This window comes from Primulina eburnea, chromosome 8 (assembly GCF_022965805.1).
Source record: "Primulina eburnea isolate SZY01 chromosome 8, ASM2296580v1, whole genome shotgun sequence".
NCBI lineage: Eukaryota > Viridiplantae > Streptophyta > Magnoliopsida > Lamiales > Gesneriaceae > Primulina > Primulina eburnea.
In genome coordinates, this window is record NC_133108.1 from 31,552,210 (window position 1) to 31,566,042 (window position 13,833).

Here is a 13,833-nt window from a genome sequence, read left to right on the forward strand (position 1 = left end):
GATGAACAGATAAAAAGGAGTTAGAATATTTGGCTAGATCTAATGAATGGCGCAAAGGATCTCATCACCACTCTTCAAACATCCAACAACATACACAAACCCATTACAACACATCACCATCATCCAAAAGATATCCGACAGTATTTTGAACTAACAACAAACACCTCAACATCAATCTACAAGTTTCTCCAATATCGAAATATTAATAGTCAAAAAAATATCTAAGAAAAACAGAAAAGCCAAGTAGTGAAAAGTTGTGACATGCAAGTCACAAGCAAACTTATACATGTTGGGATAGGGGTTCGACTAAAGTACAATGCATGCAAATAAGTGCCTTGGCTGCAGGAGTGTGACCCAATTCAAATGCAACACACAAAAAATGGATTGGAGTTACCTTTTTTCTAGCAATTCATGGTCATATGATCGATTCACTGTGAAAATCACCAATTTTTAGCAAAGTACCATGGGGGAGTGTGGCCAACACATGATTTATAATTTCATGGACAAAACCCACAAGTACAATAATCAAAGAAAGAAGCATGCGCACAAATGAATGCTTGGGAATGAGGATGTGACAGAGATGAAATGTGGGAAGCAAATTTAAATATAAAGAGGACATAATTTGTGTAAAATGCATTGGCTCATGTTGAAGATTTGATGGATATTTCGGACAAAATATGGCATGTGAATACTCGTACTAGTAATACCTTCCACCAACAAAAAAGGCCGAACTATCTCATTATGCCAACCGTTCCGGCCGTATTTTGTAGCAACCAAATGAGCTTCTAGATTCATGGGCTAGACAACGTTTGACGAGGCTGAGAGTAATGCAAGTATAATTCCATCAAAAGTAGCTAAAATATCAACAAAGGTAGTCAAAGAAAACCAAGTTCCAGCCAAAAATAACAATAGGACAAACAAAAACAATTGCAACTGAATAATTTTTAAAAGAAAAAATTAACTGCCTGTTTTTGTTGATTATTACTAGTCAAACAGTTTTTTAGTACTTTTCGTACCTGACTCGTGACTTGTTCTCAGTCAAATTGGTCGAACCGGCTGATATAATCCAATTTTTAAAACACGAATTGATACAACAATTGCAACTGAACTAGATCCAGAAGAGACCAACGACATTAGGAGTCACATAAAGGACTCGGAAGAAGCACGACAACGTGTGGCTGAAATTATGGCAGAGGGAAAATGGTTGTATGTCACAATTAGACATAGACTTGACATATTTCCTCCTGAATAGAAAATAGAAATCTTTATGTATCTAGTGAATACAACAAACCATCCACTAAATTTTGATTCAAATATGAAGAAGTTATACTGAGTCTCGGGCGAGAAGTAACAAGTTGAAGAAAGATGTGATGTTCTCTATCGAAGCTAGATGACGAAGAGGTCGTTCAACTTTGTCAATATCGAAAACAATTCATTAAGCGAGCTTTCGAACAAAGATTGAAATTTTCCTCATGTCACATTGCTTATGTACAATGCATGAAACGAGTTTCAGTGGACCTTCGAGAGTTTGTTGAGGAAGATGAACCTCGTGAGACAATCACTGATATTATATCTATCACACCATTTAAATCTAAACCAATTGAATGACATGGTTAAAAAAGTTGGAAGTAACCCAGATTTTTTTCATGGGACTTTGAAAATTTCAAAAAGTTTGAGGAAGAAGAAGAAAAAAAAGGGAGAAGATTTTTTTCTAGCGGTGTGAGAGTGTTGAAAGGGTCGGGAGAATGGTCAATTTTGGATTTTAATGTAATTCATGAAGATATTGTTTTTGTGGAAGAAGAATTTGGTTGTGAAGCTGATAATGCAGAATAATACATAGGGAATTGAATTTTGAATTTGGCTCTTGAACCTGACTGTACGGATTTTTTTATATAAGGACAAGAACTAATTTCTAAGTTGAAATTGAACTTCGGGGAGTAAAATGGTCTTCATCAGTGGTACGAGGAAAAAAAATAGATTAGGATTAGATACTGACATTTTGGCCGGCGGGGACATTTGTTTGTACTAAAAAAAAATTAACCCAATATGTAAAAAGCCCAAGTGTGGAAAATTTTAGCCACCAAAGTTATACAAAGAAAGTCCATCAATTGAAATTTGAAAGCAGAAGATCAAATGGGCGAGAATGTTGGTGAGTGGAAGAAATGGAATGTCCCAGAAGTGGAAGAAAAAGAAGACATGGACAAACAACATGAAGCACAACACACATCGTTCAACTTTCAAACACTTTGCAAAATCTATAAGGGCATTATTATTGCGAATGAGTGCAATAAGGAAAGAATAAAATAAATCTTGAAATTGAATGTTATTTTAAATTCTATTTCTATGATTGGTATCATAAGAAATGAAAAATAGAATGGAATGGATAATCCCAATTTGATTCCATGCTTATGATTCACAATGTAAAATAAATAGTCCAAATTTAATGAAAATATTTATGTTGATTGAAATACACTTTATTAAAAAAATTATAATAATAAATTCAGTAACTTCATTTCAAGTTTAATAAATTTTTATAAATAAGTCATATATATTGGTAAGGAAAAATTTATATCTAAGTTTTGATGATCACAAACTAAACTACTATAACCCAGGCTCATATTAATGCAGATTATTAAACTAAACTAAACAAGACTATAATTACGATGATCAACCCACGATGTTACTAGCTAAACTTAATTGACAGACGAGCTGTTCAACTATTTCGATATGATAGAGTTTATTCATCAGCATGACTTGAACCAAGCTTTCAAACAGAACAAATCAATTTGAAGACCAATATGTTAAAATTCTCTAAAGACAGAGCCTATCTATTAGTTTATAATAAAGTTGTCAGCAAGAATATAAAAAAAAATCAGCTGGTTACTCATTTCTACTAGTATCGAAGGTATTTGAAATGGTCGATACTATATTTGACAAAACAACAAAGACATGTGTTATATTCGAATAATTGTTAACTACCCAGTACATCTGTGAGTACCAGATATATTTATCGTCTTTGGGGACCAACATCTATAAATAAGAAATGCATCAAGACTGAAGATCTATCGGAAAAACTACTATTGTTTTATCAATATTCATCAAGAATTCAAATCGCAAACCATCCCTCAAAAGATTCGTCTTTAAGCAGCTTTTGAACATACTTATTTTTCCATCAGATCAATTAATGATCAATATCGTGCATTTTTCATTCTCATTTATCTTTTACACACGAGCGTTGTTGTATTGTGAGAAACAATTAAAACTATCAGAAGCCTGTTTCTGAACAAATGAAGTTAAAGAAAAGAGTGTTAGGAATTTCAACTCATTAGGGTTGTGGAACCAAGCTAAAGTAGGCTTATACAATTTGTTGTACTGATCAAATCTTCTAGTGGAATCCTTCTGGAAACAAAAAAATGGGAGACATAGAAGCTTAACTTTCGAACTTCCGTAAACAACTTCTTGCCTCTTAACTTAATACTATTTATTTTTGCTGCTAAAACTATCATCTGTACTGATAAGTGAGCTGAAGAAAATTTAGTTCTTGCTTTTTTATATCATACTCACTAATAAATCTGAGCAGTTTTCGCACTTCAAACATGTTTCTAGTAGCTCAAATTACTCAGTCTGATTGAAATATTGAATTGATATGTTAACAGAACTTAAGCTTAGTATTATTTGGCATAGTTGGCATAATAGTTCATTCACCCATCTCTAAACTATTATTCAATTCTAACAAGTGATATCAGAGATATTTATTCCAATATCTAAATATTTGATATATCAAATGGTCTTCTTCAACAGAATCCTTATGTTTTCAAAAGAATAATATGACGATTGGAAATTAGAATGCAGGCACATCTATCAGCTCAAGACAATGGAATGTGATATGTCATCATAGATGGACCAATGAAAATTATATAAGCAAATACAACAGTTTTTGTAACATATGGTGCTCCTCAAATGGTAGAGATCCAAGATGGAATCGACTGCCGTAGACAATAGGAAAACAAATCTAGACATTGTTGCAAAATATATCATTTATAAGACATTAGGTATAAATATGTTCAGTTAAAACGTGTTCAACTGCTAAAAAAATATGAGAAAAACCAACCGAACTTTGTGAAGGGAATTATCATACAAAGAAGAACAAACTGATGGTGGTCGTTCAGAAGTTTGATAATGTAAAGCTGAAAGCTGGAGAAACAATGAAAGAATGTGATGAAAGGTTCAACAGCATAGTAATCGAGCTAGCGGCTCTTGGGGATTACTATAGAAACATGGAGGTTGTACCTAAAGTGATGAGAGTCATACCAAGAGACTGTGACATCAAAACCATCTCCATGAGGGAGTCAAATGATCTGAACAAACTCGAGTTACATAATCTGTTTGTTGGCCTAAAGGCCTACGAATTCGAGCTAGGAACCAGATATGAAGAGGAACCATATGCTCCATTAGTTACAAAAGCCATTTTCACAATAGTAGAATCCCTTTCAAAGTCAGTAGAACAGGTGAGCAATGATGTCATGTCACTATTATCAAAAAAATTGGGAGAATTAATTCATATAGTTTTGATTAATAGTCAATTTTCCCAAATATACACAACACACACTTATATGATCTTTCTAATATAATGGAAAATATCACTCTTCAATCTGACAATGATTATGATATTCAGATTAAATGAACAGATGACTTGCATCGTGAGCCTGATATTCCTATATATCAAGATGATAGAAACACAAATAAAAACTTGGGAGATCAAGCTGATGAGAAAAGAAATAGCAATATAACAGATCGAGCTGATCCCAAGTGAACCAATAGAAGATCAAGTTCTAAATCAAATTGGATCTGTTGGGGAGACAAACTGATCTTATTCAAGAACTAAATTCTACTCCGGTAAATTCAAATCCTCTTGGACAAAGTTACATGTGAAATAAAAATCATCCACCTGAGCTGGTCATAGGTAATCTTTTTGCTCTCTTAAGAACTAGGAATCAAATTATTAATGAATTTTTGCATACTATAATTAAGTCTCATAATGAACCTAAAAAAATTGATGAGGTTCTAATTGATTAAAATTGGATAAATACCATGCGAGAAGAATTAGGACAATTTGATAGAAATAAAGTTTGGAATTTAGTTCGCAGACCATCAGATCAATCTGTTTTAGGAACAAGATGGGTCTTTAGAAATAAAGTTGATGAAAATGGCACTGTGATAAAAATAAAACAAGACTAGTAGCACGAAGATAGATTTTGATGAATCATTTGCACCAGTAGCTAGATTAGAAGTCATCAAAATATTTTTTTTTCTTACGTTGAGTTTAAGAACTTCATATTTGTTGAACAACCTCCTAGATTTGTGAATCATGTACTACTTAATTATGTGTTTAAATTAGATAAGTTATATGGCTTGAAGCAAGCTCTCAGAGCCTGGTATGACACCTTATCCAAATTTTTAGTTGAGTGATAAAGATAAAATATTATATATTAATTAAATGTTTTATAATATAAATATATAGTTTTTGTTTTATTAAATTTTTAAATATTATATGTTTTATAATAAATTGTATAAAATATAAGTTGTTGTGTAATTATAAGTTTTTACTATTTTTACAGGTTCGATAAAACACGAATAAACTTGACATTGCAAATGGGATTAAGATGATTCTTGGACCTGTAGAAAGTTGATGTTAATAGCTACAATATTGATGGAATGCATGAGATAAAAATCTTCTCACAAGTGGGATCAAATTATGCAACAAATAAAGTTACCAAAGGAGTGGCAGTTTTACCATGCTCTAGTATTTTGACCATATCTCTCAAATTACTTGGTCAAATGGTTTGAAAAAATTACCACAACTAGACAACTCAATTATCCACATGTTTCTTTTTATGTGAAGAAGCAAATTCGGAGAAGAAGATTTTCAAAAGTGATGTGTATTAAAATATTAATTTCTTGGAACACCAATGAAGACTTATGTGTAAAAAATAATATTTTATTTGTGGTTGTCTCCCCTAATTTGGCTATAAATAGGGGTGCATTGTAATGTATTGAGATATCCCTCATTCTATGAACAAACCTTTGAGTTCATAATATGTCTCTCTATATTTTTATTTTATTTCTTCATTCAAATATAATTAGCATGTTAATTTCATATTCAAAGTTTTACACTTTGAATAATGAATAGCTAACTTCCTAAAGCTGAGATGATAAGGTGAAACTCTTGGCATGATAATAAGGTTATTAAAAGGTAAGAATCTATGTTTTATATTATTTAATCATTATTTATTGTTTATGTTATATTTATTTCTTTAAGCATTTTTATACCCTACTTATAAGTGGGAGTTTTGATTTATTGTTGCTATATGTTACACTAAATTCTTGGAACAATTTAAATGTTAGTTTGGTATTACCAATCATTTAAAGTGGATGCCTTGATTTATTATATATAAATATATTATAATATTAAATTCTTGGAACCATTTAAATGTTAGTTTGGTTTTATCAACCATTTAACTTGGATTCCTTGACTTACTATATATAAATATATCATAATAATATTTTCTTGGTACTATTTAAATGTTAGTTTGGTTTTACCAAACATTTAAAGTGGGAACCTTGATTTAGTGTTTACAAATATATATATAGCACAATAAATACTTGACCACATTTATAAGTTTTGGTATATATTATATATTTATGAGATAATAATTTATAACATAATATAAATATGATTATTTAATATATTGGAACCATTTTATTAAGTGGATTTCAATATTGTTCGTTAATGTTAACTTTATTAAAATACCAAGAGTGGATCCTTTAATCTCAACTACTTAAATTAAAATTTGAACAATTAAAATTTCCCCATTAAATATTCAAACAATTAAAATTAAAAGAAACAAAAACAAAAACAAAACAAAAAGACATTGTAGTGGACTTGTAATTACCTTATATTCCCTGTGGATACGATATTCGGACTCACCGAATTATATTACTTGTGGACAACCTGCTCTTGGGAGTGCAACAATCAAAGTCGCAACAAGTTTTTGGCGCCGTTGCCGGGGAAGTATAATTTAATTTCAAGTCTATTTAATTTTGTTTATAGTTTATTTTTTTTTATTTGAATTTTTATTGCTTTTGTGTGTTTTTATTCTTTTGCATTTACATTTGCATGAGCATTTGGTCACGTACACTTAGTGGTCGACTCATTCGAAATAACCCTTTATTTTTACAAAACATGGCGGAAGAACCCATCCAAGAAAATGAAGATGAAATTCAATCTAAACATGATCATGATAGACGAAGAACACTTAGAGATCACATGAATCCTACACGTACTAGTGCACCTTCATGTCTAGTTTTTCCCCCTGATGCATCTCATTTTAATTTTAAGCCTGGTATTATCCAACTTTTACCCAATTTTCATGGCTTAGATTCTGAAAATCCATACATGCATTTACGAGAGTTTGAAGAAGTGTGCAACACATATAATGATCTAAATTGTAGCATGAACACCATTTGACTTAAGCTTTTTCCTTTTTCTTTAAAAGATAAAGCTAAAACTTGGCTACAAAATCTTAGATCGGGATCTATGCGAACTTGGGATGAATTGCAACAACAATTTTTGAAAAAGTTTTTTCCATCTCATAGAACAAATTCTTTCAAAAGGCAAATCATCACTTTCACTCAAAAACAAGGAGAAACTTTTTATTAGTGTTGGGATATATACAAAGAATTGCTTAATCTTTGTCCACATCATGGTTTTGAAATTTGGAGAGTTGTTTCTCAATTTTATGAAGACTTAACACCTAAAGATAGACAAATGGTTGAATTTATGTGTAATGGAAGATTTGAAGACAAAGATCCAAACGAGGCAATTGAGTATCTCGATTCATTAGCTGAAAATGCTCGAAATTGGGACACTACTAGGTACCATCGAACCCTCAAACAAGATTCAATCTCCTACATCTGGTGGAGGTATGTACACTCTGAAAGATGAACATGATCTTCAAGCTAGATTTACCTCTTTGGCAAGAAAAGTTGAGGCACTTGAATTGAAAAAGAATGGTCAATTAAAATCTGTTCAAGAAATTGTGTGTCACATCTGTGATACAAGTGATCATTTTACAAAATATTGTCCCACTTTGCCCTATTTTAAAGAATGTCTCCATGAACAAGCCAATGTTTTGAACAATTTCAAAAGGCCAAATTTTGAACCATTTTCTCAAAATTACAATCCAGGTTGGCGAAATCATCCAAATTTTTGTTGGAGGAATGATAATGCTGCACAATTTTCACAACCACATTTCCAAAATCAACAAAATTTTCAAAATTATGCACCTTATGTTCCTCCACCTAAAAGAAATTTGGAAGATACATTGAATTCTTTCATTGCAAAGCAAGAGTCTATCAATACTCAAACTGCTCAAACCATGACAGATTTGAAAGATACTCTTGGTAATTTTGCATCTGCACTTAATGTTCATGAGAAAGGTAAATTTCCTTCACAACCTCTGCCTAATCCCAAGGATCATCATTCACAAACTGGAACTTCTGGAACTCAACCGATGGATCAGGTAAAATCTGTTATTACCCTTCGAAGTGGTAAGGTTGTGAAAAATCCATTCTTGAACCTTGTGAAGATGATGATAAATCAACTTCAAAGGGTAAGGAAGTGGAACCCATAACTTCCGAAGAGGAGGTTCAACAGACAATGTCACCACCATTCCCTCATGCATTGAAAAATACAAAAAAAATCAAATTTGAATTCTGATATATATGATATTTTTAAAGAAGTAAAAGTTAATATTCCTTTATTAGATGCAATAAAACAGGTACCATTATATGCTAAATTTTTTAAAGACTTGTGCACTGTGAAAAGAAAATTGAATGTGAAAAAGAAAGCATTTTTAGCCGAACAAGTAAGTGCAATCATTCAAAATAATAATACTTTCAAATACAAAGACCCTGGTTGTCCTACTATTTCATGTATTATTGGAGAACGAAATATTAAAAAAGCCTTGCTTGATCTTGGAGCTAGTGTTAATTTACTTCCATATTCAGTTTATCAAGAACTCAATCTAGGCGAGTTAAAATCTACTTCGGTAACACTTTTACTTGCTGATAGATCTGTTAAAGTGCCAAGAGGTATAGTAGAAGACGTGTTGGTCCAAGTTGATAACTTTGTATATCCTGTCGATTTCATAGTTTTAGATACACAACCTATCGAAGCTTGTAATGCAATTCCTGTAATTCTGGGTCGTCCATTTTTAGCAACTTCTAATGCCCTTATAAATTGCAGAAATGGAATAATGAAGTTGTCATTTGGTAACATGACTTTGTAGCTCAATGTTTTTAATCTTTGTAGGCAACCACATGACAAAGGAGATGAAAGTGAAGATGAAAATCTTATTGAAACTCTTGTGGAAGAAAACATTCAAGAAGGGAGTACTCGTGATCAATTAGATATTTGTTCAATTGAAACTGTTAAAGAAAATATTGAAATTGATCTTGATGATTTTATCAGGTATCACTCGTTACCAGGATCAGAGAAAGAATTTGATGTAAAATATGAGAACAAAGACGAACCACCCATATTGGAGTTAAAACCCTTGCCAGAAGAATTGAAGTATGCATTTCTTGGAGAAGATGAAATATATCCGGTGGTAATTTCTTCCAAACTAGAAAGTGATCAAGAAGGTAAATTAGTTGATATGCTTAAAAGACATAAAAATGCAATTGGTTGGACACTAAAAGATCTCAAGGGCATTAATCCAGTAATTTGCACACACAAAATTCATTTAGAAGAAAATGCTAAAACAACTCAACAACCACAAAGGAGATTAAATCCACACATGAAAGATGTTGTGAAAACTGAAGTTCTCAAACTACTTGATGTTGGGATTATCTACCCTATTTCTGATAGTAAGTGGGCAAGCCCAACACAAGTAGTTCTTAAAAAATCTAGCATCACAGTGATAAAAAATGAAAAAGGTGAATTGTTAACAAGTCGAGTCCCATCTAGTTGACGGATGTGTATTGATTATAGAAAATTAAATGACGCCACTAGAAAAGATCATTTTCCATTACCATTTTTGGATCAAATTTTAGAAAGAGTAGCAGGTCATCCATACTGCTGTTTTCTTGATGGATATTCAGGTTATTATCAAATTCCCATTGCACTCGAAGATCAAGATAAAACTACATTCACATGTCCTTTTGGAACACTTGCATTTAGAAGGATGCCATTTGGATTATGCAATGCCCCAGCAACATTTCAAAGATGTATGCTAAGCATTTTTTGCGACATGGTTGAAAATTGTTTGGAAATTTTCATGGATGATTTAACTGTCTTTGGGAATACATTTGATAATTGTCTTGAAAATTTGGAAAAAGTTTTAAAAAGATGCGAGGAAAAAGGTCTTATTTTAAATTGGGAAAAATGTCATTACATGATTACTTCTGGAATTGTTTTGGGACATGTCGTGTCATCTCATGGAATTGAAGTTGATAAAGCAAAAGTTGATGTCATTGCCAATTTACCCCCTCCAAAAACCATTAAAGAAATTCGCTCATTTTTGGGACATGCTGGATTTTATAGGAGGTTTATAAAGGACTTTAGTTTAATCTCTAAACCCATTTGTAACCTCTTAACAAAAGACACTGCATTTGAGTGGACTCAAGAATGTCAAAATGCTTTTGATAAAATCATTCGACATTGAACATCAGCTCCTATCATGCAACCTCCTGATTGGTCTTTACCATTTGAAATCATGTGCGATGCGAGTGATTATGCAGTCGGTGCAGTACTGGCTCAAAGAAGAAACGGTAAGCCTTATGTGATATATTATGCAAGTAAAACTTTAAACAATGCTCAAATGAATTACTCCACAACTGAAAAAGAACTACTTGCTGTAATATTTGCATTAGATAAATTTCGTTCTTATTTGATTGGATCAACGACTATTGTGTTTACTGATCATTCTGCTATTAGATATTTGTTGACGAAACAGGATGCAAAGCCACGACTGATACGATGGATTTTGTTGCTCCAAGAATTTGACATTGTGATCAAAGATAAAAAAGGAACCGAGAATGTCGTAGCCGATCATTTATCGAGACTAGTAACAGGATCATCTTTTGAAATGACACCAATTAACGATAATTTTCCTGATGAACATCTATTTTCAATTACTACTACACCTTGGTTTGCTAATATAGTAAATTTTCTTGTGACAGAAAAAATGCCACCGCAATGGAGTTCCCAAGATAAGAGAAAATTTTTAAATGAGGTAAAAAACTTTTATTGGGATGATCCGTATCTGTTCAAGTACTGTCCAGATCAAATTTTTCGACGTTGCATACACGACAATGAGGTAAGTAGTGTCATTAAATTTTGTCATTCAGAAGCATGCGGAGGACATTTTTCTTCAAAGAAAACGGCTGCAAAATCTTGCAGTGTGGATTTTATTGACCCACTTTGTTTAAAGACACCCACGAATTCTGCAAGATCTGTGAAAATTGTCAAAAATTGGGTGCAATTTCAAAAGGAAACATGATGCCTTTAAATCCTATCATTGAAATTGAAATCTTTGACTGTTGGGGAATTGATTTTATGGGACCTTTTCCACCGTCGTTTGGATACTTGTATATTTTAGTTGCAGTTGATTATGTTTCCAAATGGATAGAGGCAATTCCATGTCGAACAAATGATCATAAAATCGTCATCAAATTTTTGAAAGAAAATATTTTTAGTAGATTCGAAATTCCTCGAGCTATGATAAGTGATGGGGGAATTCACTTTGTTAATAAACCATTTGCTTCATTAATAAAAAAATATGGTATTACTCACAAAGTAACTACTCCTTATCATCCTCAAACAAATGGACAAGTTGAATTAGCTAATAGGGAGATAAAGCAAATTTTGGAAAAAACTGTTAACTCAAATAGAAAAGATTGGTCTGTGCGACTTAATGATGCACTTTGGGCATATCGAACAGCTTTTAAAACATCATTGAATATGTCTCCCTATAGGTTGGTTTATGGAAAACATTGTCATTTGCCTGTAGAATTGGAACATAAAGCTTATTGGGCGATCAAAACTTTAAATTCAAGCATGGATGATGCCAACAAATTGCGTAAATTGCAACTTAATGAACTTGATGAACTTAGAAATGATGCGTATGAGAATTCAAGGATTTATAAAGCAAAAATCAAATCATTTCATGATAAAACAATTCTTAGAAAATCTTTTGAGATTGGTAAAAAAGTTTTGCTTTATAATTCTCGACTTAACATATTCCCAGGAAAATTACGATCAAGATGGACAGGCCCATATGTTGTAAAGCATGTGTATCCTTATGGAGCTGTGGATATTGAAAATCCTAAAAATGGCGATGTTTTTAAAGTGAATGGACAAAGGCTTAAACCATTTTTGGAAAATGAAATCTTTCAAGAAGAGTTTATTTCCTTTTCTGATCCTTAAATTTTTATGTTGCATTTAATTTTGTTTGTTTTTATTTCAGGTTTCTTTAATCTTTTTATTTTTCCGGTTAAATGGCGGATAACGGTACTCCGTGACTCTCATAGTCGGTTAGGAGAAGTTCCCCAATCATTGCTCATTCGGTATTTGCCTGGATTAGGAAAAAGTACTTATGCGAAAAAACGAAGGGCCAAAAGTTTAGGGGTTTGTCATAAGTGTGCAAGATGGACTTGTGACGAACGATGCAGATCTTTGGGATGTGTTTCCAATAACAGAGAAGATAAAATTGATTTCATTAAGAATGGGCTGAGTAAGGAGTCTTTAAATAACATCTTATTGACTCTTGAGACGCATTCTAGTGGACATGTGCATATTGAACTTCTCCGTTTATGGAAACAATTTCAAGATGAGCGTCATAGTCTTGGGAATCTGACTAAAAAAGACCCTTTTTGCCAATTTATAAGAAAATTGGATGGGAAGCATATCCTCGACTCATAGAAGGCGTTAAAGCCGTTTCTGGACGTAAAACCAGAGGAAAATTGTGAGCCACAATCACACTACTGTTTATAAGCATGTGTGTCATTATTGTTTTTACTATTTATTCTGTTTACAGCTGTGACCCATAGTTTTTTCATGATAACATATTACCTTATAAAATCTCTCATCTTTCTCTCTATTTTCGCAGACCAAAAAAGAAAGTAAAAACATGGTTGGATCCTCTGCACAAACATTGAAAAATATTTGTGTATTTTGTGGGTCGAGTCATGGAAAAAATAAAGTGTTTGTAGAAGCAGCGAATAATCTTGGAAAGATATTGGCTGAGAGAAAAATTCACTTGGTATATGGGGGAGGTAATATTGGGTTAATGGGATCTGTTTCAACATCTGCTCATCTTGGAGGTAGTCAGGTTTTGGGTATTATTCCTACAGCTTTAGCTGAAGGAAATATTACAGGTGTTACGATTGGGGAGGAATTAAAAGTTTCTTCTATGTATGAAAGAATCACTCAAATGATTGAAAATTCTGATGCTTTTATCGCACTACCAGGTGGTTTTGATACATTAGAAGAAATTTTTCACACTGTTTCTTGGGCACAACTTAATATCCATAATAAACCTCTGGGCTTGTTGAATATAAATAATTATTATGACAGTTTGTTGACATTTCTTGATAAAGCTGTGGAACAGAATTTCATTTCAGAAAATTCACGATGTATGCTCATTTGTGCTTCGACTGCCAACCAATTAATTGATGATTTGGAAGCTTTTGTTCATAAGCCTGATCCGATGATAACAAAGATTAATTGGTCTTAATCAAGCAGTAAGAAAAGAAAGTTGGATCATTGAT